This window comes from Gymnoscopelus braueri (genome assembly GCF_963280865.1).
Source record: "Gymnoscopelus braueri genome assembly, chromosome: 15".
NCBI classification, from domain to species: Eukaryota; Metazoa; Chordata; class Actinopteri; order Myctophiformes; family Myctophidae; genus Gymnoscopelus; species Gymnoscopelus braueri.
This window is the reverse complement of record NC_137620.1, coordinates 43543162-43554020: the sequence shown is the minus strand read 5'-3', so window position 1 is coordinate 43554020 and position 10859 is coordinate 43543162. Positions and strand designations below refer to the sequence as shown.

At 45.4% G+C, this 10859-nt stretch overlaps 1 pseudogene across 1 annotated transcript in view; it reads left to right on the top strand.

Moving 5' to 3' along the window:
- LOC308102160 (short transient receptor potential channel 5-like) overlaps positions 1-10859 on the top strand; it is a 60629-nt pseudogene that overhangs the window by 23115 nt on the left and 26655 nt on the right. Inside the window, exons 8-9 of the transcript in view lie at positions 5-188; positions 1957-2096. The product of the transcript in view is annotated as a short transient receptor potential channel 5-like (transcript). The remainder of the gene's footprint in view (positions 1-4; positions 189-1956; positions 2097-10859) is intronic.

The window sequence follows — 10859 nt, the reverse complement described above, 5'->3', positions numbered from 1 at the left end:
GGCCCCTAAGAGTGCGTTGGGTCACTTCATCAAGAAGCCGTTCATAAAGTTCATCTGTCACACGGCGTCGTACCTCACCTTCCTGTTCCTGCTGCTGCTGGCGTCCCAGCACATCGCCCGCACCAACCTGCACATGCAGGGCCCCCCGCCCACCGTGGTGGAGTGGATGATCCTGCCCTGGGTGCTGGGTACGTACTGTACTGTACTGCAGCAGTGGTTCTCAACCACCAGTGGGCCGGGACCCCCAGGGCGGTTCCCCCACATGATTTATTGTGGAGGTCAACTGGTCAAACATTGGTCAAATTGTCAAATAATATAAGAAAGAGGCAAATATTCATTTCAAGGCCCCCCAACATGAATATGTATTTGGCCCCAGGACCAGTGTTTAATTTTGACTGTAAATTCTGATTTAGTCTTAGTCTTTTGAATAAACACACCATTTAGTTTTAGTCCTATTTTTTCTTATCTTAGTCTTTTAGTCTTTTAGTCTTAGTCTTAGTCAACAAAAATGAACACTGCCCCAGACCCCCCCATCAGAAAATATGTTGTGCCAGGGACTCCCATACAGGAGCAAAACGTGTAGGCATAATAATAACAAAGTGGTATTTGTCCCTGTATATTTGCATACACTGGTATGGAGGTATCTGAATTTAAATCATCGTAAGTATCAGGAGCAGTGGGTGCTACGGGGGGCACCTCAGGGAGCGCCTCAGGGAGCAGCTAGGGGTTAAGTAGCCTGCCCCAGCCCGTCTGATTATGTGGCATAGAGGGTCGGATTCAAAGTCTCCAGCGAAAAAAACATCCGCGGGCTCCCATTGGTTCACCGATCTGTGCGCCCGCCCCGCGCCCCTCCTCCACCCCCAATGTGCAGCGTTGAGAGCCCTGACGTCACAACATTTGGAGTGACGCCCACTGCACTCTGGTTGCTTGGGGAAATGAAAGGTTGACTCCCACTTCCTATGCCAGGAATGTGAACAGCTTGGTCCAGGCTCTTATTTCTGAGCAAGATCGAGGCTATGCAGGGACGTGCAGAAGGATTTGGAGAGGCAGGGGCTGGAATTTGAAAAGGGCACCTATTGGATTTTTTTTTAAACAAACAATTACCATACTTTTAGGCCCGAAAACCCGACAAATCCGAAGAGGTATCATTGCGTGCTTAATGTCCTCAAAGTCACCCACCCAACAAGCTTTGAACTGAGCAGATTGGTCCTTCTGTTCCAGAGATAATGGCCAAAACATCTTGAAAACGGACACTTTCGACGGTTTTCGATCGCCGATTTTCGATCGAATTTTGGCCATTGTCGCCCGTTTTTCTTTAATAACACGGGCTAGGAAGGTCGTACGGCGACAAACTAGATACCTGAGTAAAGTTCAATTTGAGTTGCATCCAACACATCCACTGGCATTTCCGTCGGCCTTACCGTTAGGCTGCTAGGGGTAGTTGAAATACATTTTTTGTTTATTATTATTTATTTTTTCAGTCTGGAAGAGGGCACTTTTTTAGCGACAGGTAAAAGGGCAGGGGCTCAAGCCCCCTTTCATGTCTATGTGTGCACGTGCATGAGGCTATGGACTATGTAGTCTTGTTCCACAATCTCCACAATCTCCACAATCTTCCACAACTATTCCACAATCTCCAAATGCTCTATAGAGTCTGGAACTACACCTCCCCGAAATCCAGACAGGAAGCTGTCATCTGTTCTGAAGTCATTTCTGTTCACGGAAGTGGGAAGGAGACATCACATCCGCTCTATCGCTTGATCATTTTCAGAGTCTTGCTCAGGGACACTTGGACACATTGCTGGCCTGGAATCGAACCTGGGACAACTGTGGCCTCTGGCTCCCCCCCAGGCGGGCTCCCTAACCACTCAGCCTCCCCTAAAGCTAATAGGCATGTGATGGCACGTGTGCTGATTATGTGATGTGTTTTTGTTTTTTCTACATGTGTTGCTATAGGGTTTATCTGGGCGGAGATCAAGGAGATGTGGGACGGAGGCTTCACAGAATACATCCACGACTGGTGGAACCTGATGGACTTTGCCATGAACTCACTGTACCTGGCCACCATCTCACTGAAGATAGTCGCCTACGTCAAGGTAATGCTGTGTGTGTGTGTGTGTGTGTGTGTGTGTGTGTGTGTGTGTGTGTGTGTGTGTGTGCGTGTGCGCGTGTGCGCGTGTGTGTGTGTGTTTTGCAGGCTGTTGTGCATTTTAATCAGAGCATTGTCTACATTCCTGCACTCTGGCGCACTCTGGCGGCTGCACACAGGCAGTGCATGCACACAGAGAGACACACACACAGACAGACAGAGACACACACACCCCGAGCACGGTTTCATAGTAAGCTCCACTCCACTATTATAATAATAATATATAGTCGCTGTCGGGTGGAAACCTCGCATGTCCTAAACCGTAACTTTTCAGGAAATGGAACGCCATTTTTCAGAAGTAGTGAAAATAGCAGATCTACAAGCTCACTTGTGAGCTTGTAGATCTGCTATTTTCACTACTTTAGCTTGACTCTCTTGCCCGACGGAGTAGGGCTTTAAGTGACGAAAGAACATGAAAGAAAGTTGATATATGGAGATACAAGGTTTATTTATAATGACTGATACAAGTATTTTATCAATTGTCCCTCCCAGCACATTGGTGTCAGAGTGAGTAGTGAAACGGCAGGCGGACAGTATGTCCACATCACTCGTCTTTTATGCTGCATTTTCTGCTTCGCTGCCGGCACAGCCGTCAAATTGTGTTAATATTATGGTAATAAACTTGGCTCAACTTTTCATGCTGCCGCCGCCGCTGTCTCTCAGACCATTTCTCACTCCAACGTGTCAGTTTAGGGTTCTTCTCCTGTTGCAGAGCTTTGTTATGATAAATGCCAATCACACTGTGTGCGTGTGCGTGTGTGTGTGTGCGTGTGTGTGTGTGCGTGTGTGTGTGTGCGTGTTAGAGTGAGAAATACGAAGGGAGAGACGGAGACAGAGAGAGACGGAGACAGAGAGAAATATGGAGGGAGAGGGAGAGACTGACAGAGGGAGAGGGAGAGAGAGAGAGAGAGAGATTGTAATCTTTGCAGTATAAATAGTTTTGACCTAAGTGACTTAATTAGCAAAAAATGCAATTTAATTACCCCAAACCAATGATAACAGTAAACGTGTATGACTCAGCTGGTTCTTTGATCTCTATCTCTCTCTCTCTGTGTGTGTGTGTGTGTGTGTGTGTGTGTGTGTGTGTGTGTGTGTGTGTGTGTGTGTGTGTGTGTGTGTGTGTGTGTGTGTGAAAACTCCACCTGGCTATCACCTCATTGAAGCTGGTATCCTACATCAGTGGTTCTCAACATGGGGGTCCTCACATGATTTTTTGGGGTCCCCAAAAGTAGTCAACAAACTACACTATAAAACATTGGCCAAATAGTCAAATAATATAAGAAAGAGGCCACAATTCTGAAAATAGCCGATCTACAAACTCACAACTGTGGAACGGAGTCAAACAAAATGGGGGGGTCCCCAGTTCAAATATAATTATTTTGGGGGGGGTCCCCAGTTCAAATATGATTATTTTGGGGGGTCGTGGGCTGAAAAGGTTGAGGACCACTGTCCTACATAATAGATGTGCGTGTATGCATATTAGTGCATTATATTTCATTCACACAGGGAGGATAGTTAGGGTTGGGGAGTTATTTGTTAGGGTTCAGGAATTCATTATCTCTCAACTTAATCCATTTCCCTTTAACCGGGTGGTTGTCAAACTGTATGTCAGAATTAGTCGTCTTTTGTGCTGCCTTTTCTGCTCGGCTGCTGCAGGCACAACCTTGAAATCCAGTTAATATGGTAATAACCAACTTTTCATGCTGCCGCCTGCCGCTGTCTCTCAAATAATTTTTTTCATTGGAAAATATATCTGTTTACGGTTCTCCTATTGCAGAGCTTTGTGAAGATAAATGCCTTTTAACCCATTAAGACCTGGGACGCATCTGTGTCACTTTAGATTTCTTTGGCTATTCAAAGATAGCAGATCTACAAGCTCATAGCGCGGCACCGAGTGCAGCGCTATGAGCTTGTAGATCTGCTATTTTTGAAATAATAATTGTGGAATATTTCAAAAATAGCAGATCTACAAGCTCATAACGCAGTTTTTTGAAAAAAATCTATAACATATTTTTCACGATATTATCGTGTAAAAATATTTTCTAGACTTTTTTCAATAAACTGTTAGGATTTAGAAAACATTTTTAAGAATTGCCTCAGGTCTTAATGGGTTAAATGCCAATAGAGGCGTTGTGTGCTGAGAGTGTGCCCGGTAAAGTTTATATCGAGTACATATACACAGAGCAAACATCCAGGCGTCAATGTCCTTGTTTGTATTTAATGCTGTGATCCTTATGTTTTATGTCAACTGCAGTTGCAGAGAAAACAAAACAACCAGGTGCTGATACAAGTTAGCCTGGTAAACCCTATCTCCGGAAATCTCATTTGTAATTTATTTCAGGAGTGAGTCTGGCATGATCGCCCATTCGGCAATTTGGCTGTGGGCTGGAGTTGGGCGGGAGTAATACCGTTGACTGACAACCCCTTCAGCCAATCAGCAGTGTTCCCCTTCAGCCAGTGCATTTTTACCACCTCCAGACTAATGTGACGCAACGGAACTTTTGAGGCGGCCATGCCCAAAATAGGTTGCCTTATTTGGATACATGCGTGTCACTGCCCGCCCCTGCCGGTTCACTGAATTTTTTTTTTTAAATAGGCTCTGTCATGATTAATTGACCACATATATGAAGTTAAACAACTAAATTCTATCCAAACGATATCTTAAAAGTAAATTCCGTGCCTCAAAATAGAAGTTTGAGAGCGTTTTGAAGTTTAAAAGAGAGTAGAAAACACTGCGGTCAAAAAAGATAGCTGCCGTTTGTTTTTGGTCGGCTGCACTCAGGCTGCACTCGGTTCCATTCGGGCTCACTCGAACTCGCCACCTGATTGGTCAACTTTCGCTGTCAATCACCGAACGATGAGCGACGACGCTGATAGGCTCGGCCATTTGGTGAACGGGCTAGAAACGCCCAGACAAGCCTTCAGGCCAGACTCCTTCCTGAAATCAAATGCAAATGAGATTTCCGGAGGGAGGGGGGTTTACCAGGCTAGATACAAGTTGCTCCTGGATCAAACGGAATCAACCGTGACAAAGTGGGCAGTGAAACTGTATTCAAATCAAAGAATAGAAGTCAAATGTTATAATCCAGGTCTGGGCTGGATCATTTGTCTGTCTACATAGTACTCTATTTGTTTGTATTATTGCTAAGTGATTCTGTGCTTTTCAAACTCCAAGGATAATTAATTAGAGGCTTTGTAATTAATTAATCGTAATTAATCGCATTTTAATCGCATATCGATGGCCAAAATGCAAAACCTCCTATGTGCAAATTTCATGATTTTCGGATTTCACTGTGGATGAGGACTATAGGCTATGCTGCACATGCTCAGTCTGTCTGCAAGATAGTCCCGCCGCTCATTTTGTCAGAAAAAGTCATTTGACTAAAACCTCCTATCTTGTTCAGTGCCAATTAGTGCTGAAATGTTGAAGCGCAAAACCTCTTATCTGCACCAGAACTAGTTGAGCAGCAGACAGAGCTGAAACTTGGGAATTCTATGTTATATAGACCGTCTAAATGTCTTTCAGTTTGTAGTCATCTATTATTTTCAAAATAAAAAAGTGTCTTCCCCCCTTACTAGTTAAGTATTTGTTAGTAACTCTGTCAAGTTAATTGCATTGCCTTGCTGATTGCTAATGATTAGTGTCAGGTGGTGACACTTTTATCACACCAAGAGTGTGAGTTGATAAAAAAAATTAATGGTAATACTTGATACAGTACTGTAGAATGTCTTGATCTCAAAATGAGCATAAAAAAAGCATTATTTGTAAGCCTAACTATTTCTAGGTAAAAACCTCCTATGTTCATCTATGTAGATAGGAGGTCATTTTTAGGTACAGATAGGAGGTTTTGGCATTGAACATTTTGAACTTGTGGTTAGAGGTTGTCATTGCTGCTTAAATGTGAACGTCATTGTCGTGATTTTTTATTAATTGCAGATCAAAATCACACGTGAACACCGTGGCAGCCAACAACCCTGTGAAAATATTTTGGTGTGTCGTTTGGGGGGTATGAGGGTATGGGGGTGGGATGAGGTTTGGAGTTATAGGGTGTGGGAGGTGTGGGTGGTGGTTGGGGGGGTATGTGGTGGGGGGTGCATGAGGGTTTGGGTGGGTGGAGTTTGGGGGTTGTGGTGTGCTGGTTGGGGGCATGGGGACCGGGGGTTCTGGGAGTGGGGGTAATGGGTTAGGTGGGATTTGGGGGTATGAGGGTATGGGGTGGGATGGGGTTTTGAGTTATGGGGGTTGTGAGGTGTGGGCTGGCAGTTGGGGGGTAAGGGGCTTGTGGGAGTGGGGGAGTATTGCAGGTGGTGGAGTTGGGGGGTAGAGGGTATGGGGGGGATTATGTTGAGGGGGGCATAGGCCAGTTAGGCCGGATCATACAGGATAGGGTTTTTGTGATGCGAAAGTGTGGTCTAGCCAACACCAACTCAGGACTCCTGAAGTGGGATGGGGTTTTGAGTTAGGGAGGTGGAGAGGTGTGGGCTGGCAGTTGGGGGGGGGGGGGGGGTGTGGGAGTGGGGGAGTATTGCAGGTGGTGGAGTTGGCAGTTGGGGGTATGGGGGGGATTATGTTGAGTGGGACATAGGCCAGTTAGGCCGGATCATACAGGATAGGGTCTTTGTGATGCGAAAGTGTGGTTTAGCCAACACCAACTCAGGACTCCTGAAGTGGGATGGGGTTTTGAGTTAGGGAGGTGGAGAGGTGTGGGCTGGCAGTTGGGGGGGGAGTTGTGGGAGTGGGGGAGTATTGCAGTAGGTGGAGTTGGGGGGTATAGGGTATGGGGGGGATTATGTTGAGTTGGGCATATAGGCCAGTTAGGCCGGATCACACAGGATAGGGTCTTTGCGATGCGAGAGTGTGGTCTAGCCAACACCAACTCGGGACCCCTGAAGTGGGATGGGGTTTTGAGTTATGGAGGTGGAGAGGTGTGGGCTGGCAGTTGGGGGGGGGGGGGGGTTGTGGGAGTGGGGGAGTATTGCAGGTGGTGGAGTTGGGGGTAGAGGGTATGGGGGGGATTATGTTGAGGGGGGTATGGGTCAGTTAGGCCGGATCATATAGAATAGGGTATTTGCGATGCGATGTGTGAGTGTGGTCTAGCCAACACCAACTTGGGACTCCTGAATCGCTGCCCTCCACACTCTCCTATCTAGCATCAGGGTCTTGAGCTCTACAGTATTGTTGGCTAAGCTGTTACACCGAAGTGCATCTACGTAGGTGGTGCACTTCTTGTCTCTCCTGGCTTTGTCCTGGGTTGGCTCTCTTAGTGTTAGTTTGCTTGCCACTAGTTATGGGTCCCTGACGCAGTGCCCTGCCTCATCCTTCTCTCTCTGACTTTGTCTGTGACCCATGGTAGGTTCCTGTAGAGGACCACATTTCTGATGTGGTCCGTCCATGTGACTCCTAGTGCCATTCATAGCATTCTTGTGTAGACTCCATCCAAGGCCCTTTCCTGTTGTGCTGTGACGGTCCATGTCTCAGCCCCATACAGCAGTACTGACTCCACTGTAGCTATACGAACAGCCGCCTCTTGAGGTCTTCTCCCATGTCTGATTTCCACACTCTCCTCATCCCATGCAAGGCATTCCAGTCAAGTGCCCCCCGGACCTTCAGGTCCTGTTCCATTGAAGCAGTCCAGGCCCTTATTAGAAGTCCTGGACTGCCTCGAGTAGCTTGTCTCCATCATCTGAACCATCTTCTCAGGAACTCCATAGGCCCGGAGAATGTTCATCAGATTCCCCCGGTGGATGGTGCCAAAAGCCTTTTGGAAGTCATGAAGGTGATCACCACTGAAAGATTCCGCTCCTTACTCCTTCCAGTATCCTCCTCAGCACCAGTATCTGCCCGAGTTTCTCATTACAGGGTCTAAGATGGGTCTAAGACGGTTGAGGATCTTCCTGTTAGCCGTCTTGGCAACTTGTGAGCTCAGGCTAATGCCTTGGTGAGTTCGCCTGACTTTGGTACTGGATCGATGATCATTTTGCTCAACAGCTTCGGCAGCTTACTAGACGTGTGTGCTTGATGAACACCACCTCGTCTATGGGCACATACATCAGAACCTCTGCTGTCACTCCATCTTCCCCGCAGCTCTTGCCTCATTTGATAGTAGCCTTGGCCCTCTGGTACTCATCCATGGTGAACCGTCTGGTTTGGGAAGGTCATGGAAGACAGGAGCATCGGATCATCCTCTTCTTCGGTTGAAGGAGGATTTCCTAGGAGTGTTTTGAAGTGCTGGTACCATGTTTCAACTCGTTCCTCTGCGCTTTCTCCCCAGATCTTGCAAGTCTGAGAAGAGCTTCTGCCAGAAATGTCATTGATGAGCTTCCAGCTGTTGCCATGTTTCTGGTTAACATGCACCTCTTTAATGTCCCTGATCTTTTGGGTCAGCTCCCTTTGTTCCAGTTGCATACACTTGATATAGCTCCTCCTTCCTCCGCTTATATTCCTCCCTCAGACCCTCTCCTTTTTGGTCAGCGACAAAGTCCCTGTGTGCTGCTCTCATCTCCTCCCTGGCTGTGGTGATTCTAGGGTCAAGGCATCCGTCTTTCCTCCTTGCTTATAGGCTCTTTAAGACATTCAATGATCTTACATACTATTCCACTATCCACACCGGACACAAGGTTGGTGATCCAGTTGTATGAGTTAGGGGAGTTGGAGGGCATGAGGGTTTGGATGGGTGGGGTTTGGGGGGTGTGTTGTGCTGGTTGGGGGGAATGGGGGTTGTGGGAGTGGGGGGTATTTCAGGTGGTGGAGTTGAGGGTATAGGGGGGATTATGTCGAGGGGTGCCTGGGCCAGTTGTTTTGTAGTCCACCCAATTGTTGTTGTTTTTGGAAAAAAAGCGTATACAGTCTACTAACCATTTCATCCATTGAAAATGCGCTAGCGTATACCCACGACCACGCGCATCTCGTGCAGGGAATGATTATTGTATACCTCAGAAAACAAACCTAGACCACACCACTGATGCAACTGTTTGCAGCTGTAAATGTATGTATTTACAGCCTGTACTATTTATCATTATTTAGTTATGCAATCACTTAACATCACAGTGCAAAAGCTCCTATCTGCAGAATTATCCAGGAAAAGTGGGGAAAAACCTCCTATCTACATTTGCAATATGAGATCAGTGTAATTAACATATAATATTGTAATATAATCCAGAAATCCAGAAACGGTGAATTATGTGATGGGTATCATAAAAAAATAGCATTGTGCAAAAAAGATACAACATTTTGTAGTTTTCTTTTTCATTTTCCCAACAATGTTAATTTTTCAGATAGGAGGTTTTGCGTTTTGGCCATCGATATCAATATTTGACCTGAAGTGAAAAGCTATTTTTTCAAATGGATTTTGGTATACGTCTTTAAGTACATGTACTCAAGAACTGTACTTAAGTACAATTTTAGGGTATTTGCACTTGACTCTCGAGTATTTCCGATTTCTAATACTTTTACTTCTACTCCAGTAACTCCACTATATCTCAGAGGCAAATATTGTACTTTTAGTCCACTACAATTATTTGAAAACTTTAGTTACTAGTTACTTTGTAGATTTCGATTATTATTATAAAACATATAGTAACCATGTGAAAATAGCAGATCTACAAGCGCAAGGCATTGTGAGCTTGTAGATCTGCTATTTTCCACCACTGGAGGCTGGTAGAGTGTGTTGTTGTTACTGCTGTTTTATAGTAGTTTAATGCATTATTAATAAAAATCGCGCGCATTTGACCCGCACCGCATCGTGCACCGATTAACGCGATAAAGTCCCAGCCCTACTTCAGACAGATTAAACACTCAGTTATCTTATTGTGTTATTAACTAATTCAGTGGTTCTCAAAACTTTTCATGTCAAGGACCCCCCAACTTGACACTTATTAGCCCGCGGACCCCCATTTGAAAAGATACATCCAGAGACCCCCATAAGAGAAGATTTTTACGGGAAGTGAATCAGCAGTGATTCTCAAACATTTTAATTTCAAGGATCCCAAGTTGGACACGCATTAGGCCACGGACCCCCATTTAATGGAATTTCTATTTTAGGACCCTAATTTAATTTGTAAAATCAATTAATGTAACTCTGAGTGTGTAAAAATGGAACCAAATGGACCCGTTAGGGTCGATTTGGTCCCATTTGTACACTCTCAGAGTTACAAGACTCAAAAGGGTCCATTTGGCAGAGGTGGGACAAAGTCCCTATGTTGCAAGTCCAAGTCGAGTCTCAAGTCCTTTGCTCTCAAGTCCCGAGTCAAGTCCAAGTCAACACAGCCAAGTCCCAAGTCAAGTCCAAGTCCTCAGCTTTTGTTTCGAGTCCCCACACAAGTCCTTAGCATTTTGGTTCGAGTCCCACACAAGTCCTAACCATTTGTTTCAAGTCCCAAACAAGTCCTAACCTTTTGTTTCGAGTCCCACACAAGTCCTAACCTTTTGTTTCAAGTCCCAAACAAGTCCTAACCTTTTGTTTCGAGTCCCACACAAGTCCTAACCTTTTGTTTCAAGTCCCAAACAAGTCCTAACATTTTGTTTCGAGTCCCACACAAGTCATAACCTTTTGTTTCAAGTCCCAAACAAGTCAAAATGTTAATTCAAGATATGTAAAGATTTACATAAATCATGAGCATTTTTCACAATTTGCATTTGTTTAAAACAAGGTTTCTTCCAGGCCAACAGAACGCAGATACTGTACTTTTAATTTCCTCCTTGAGGACAGGG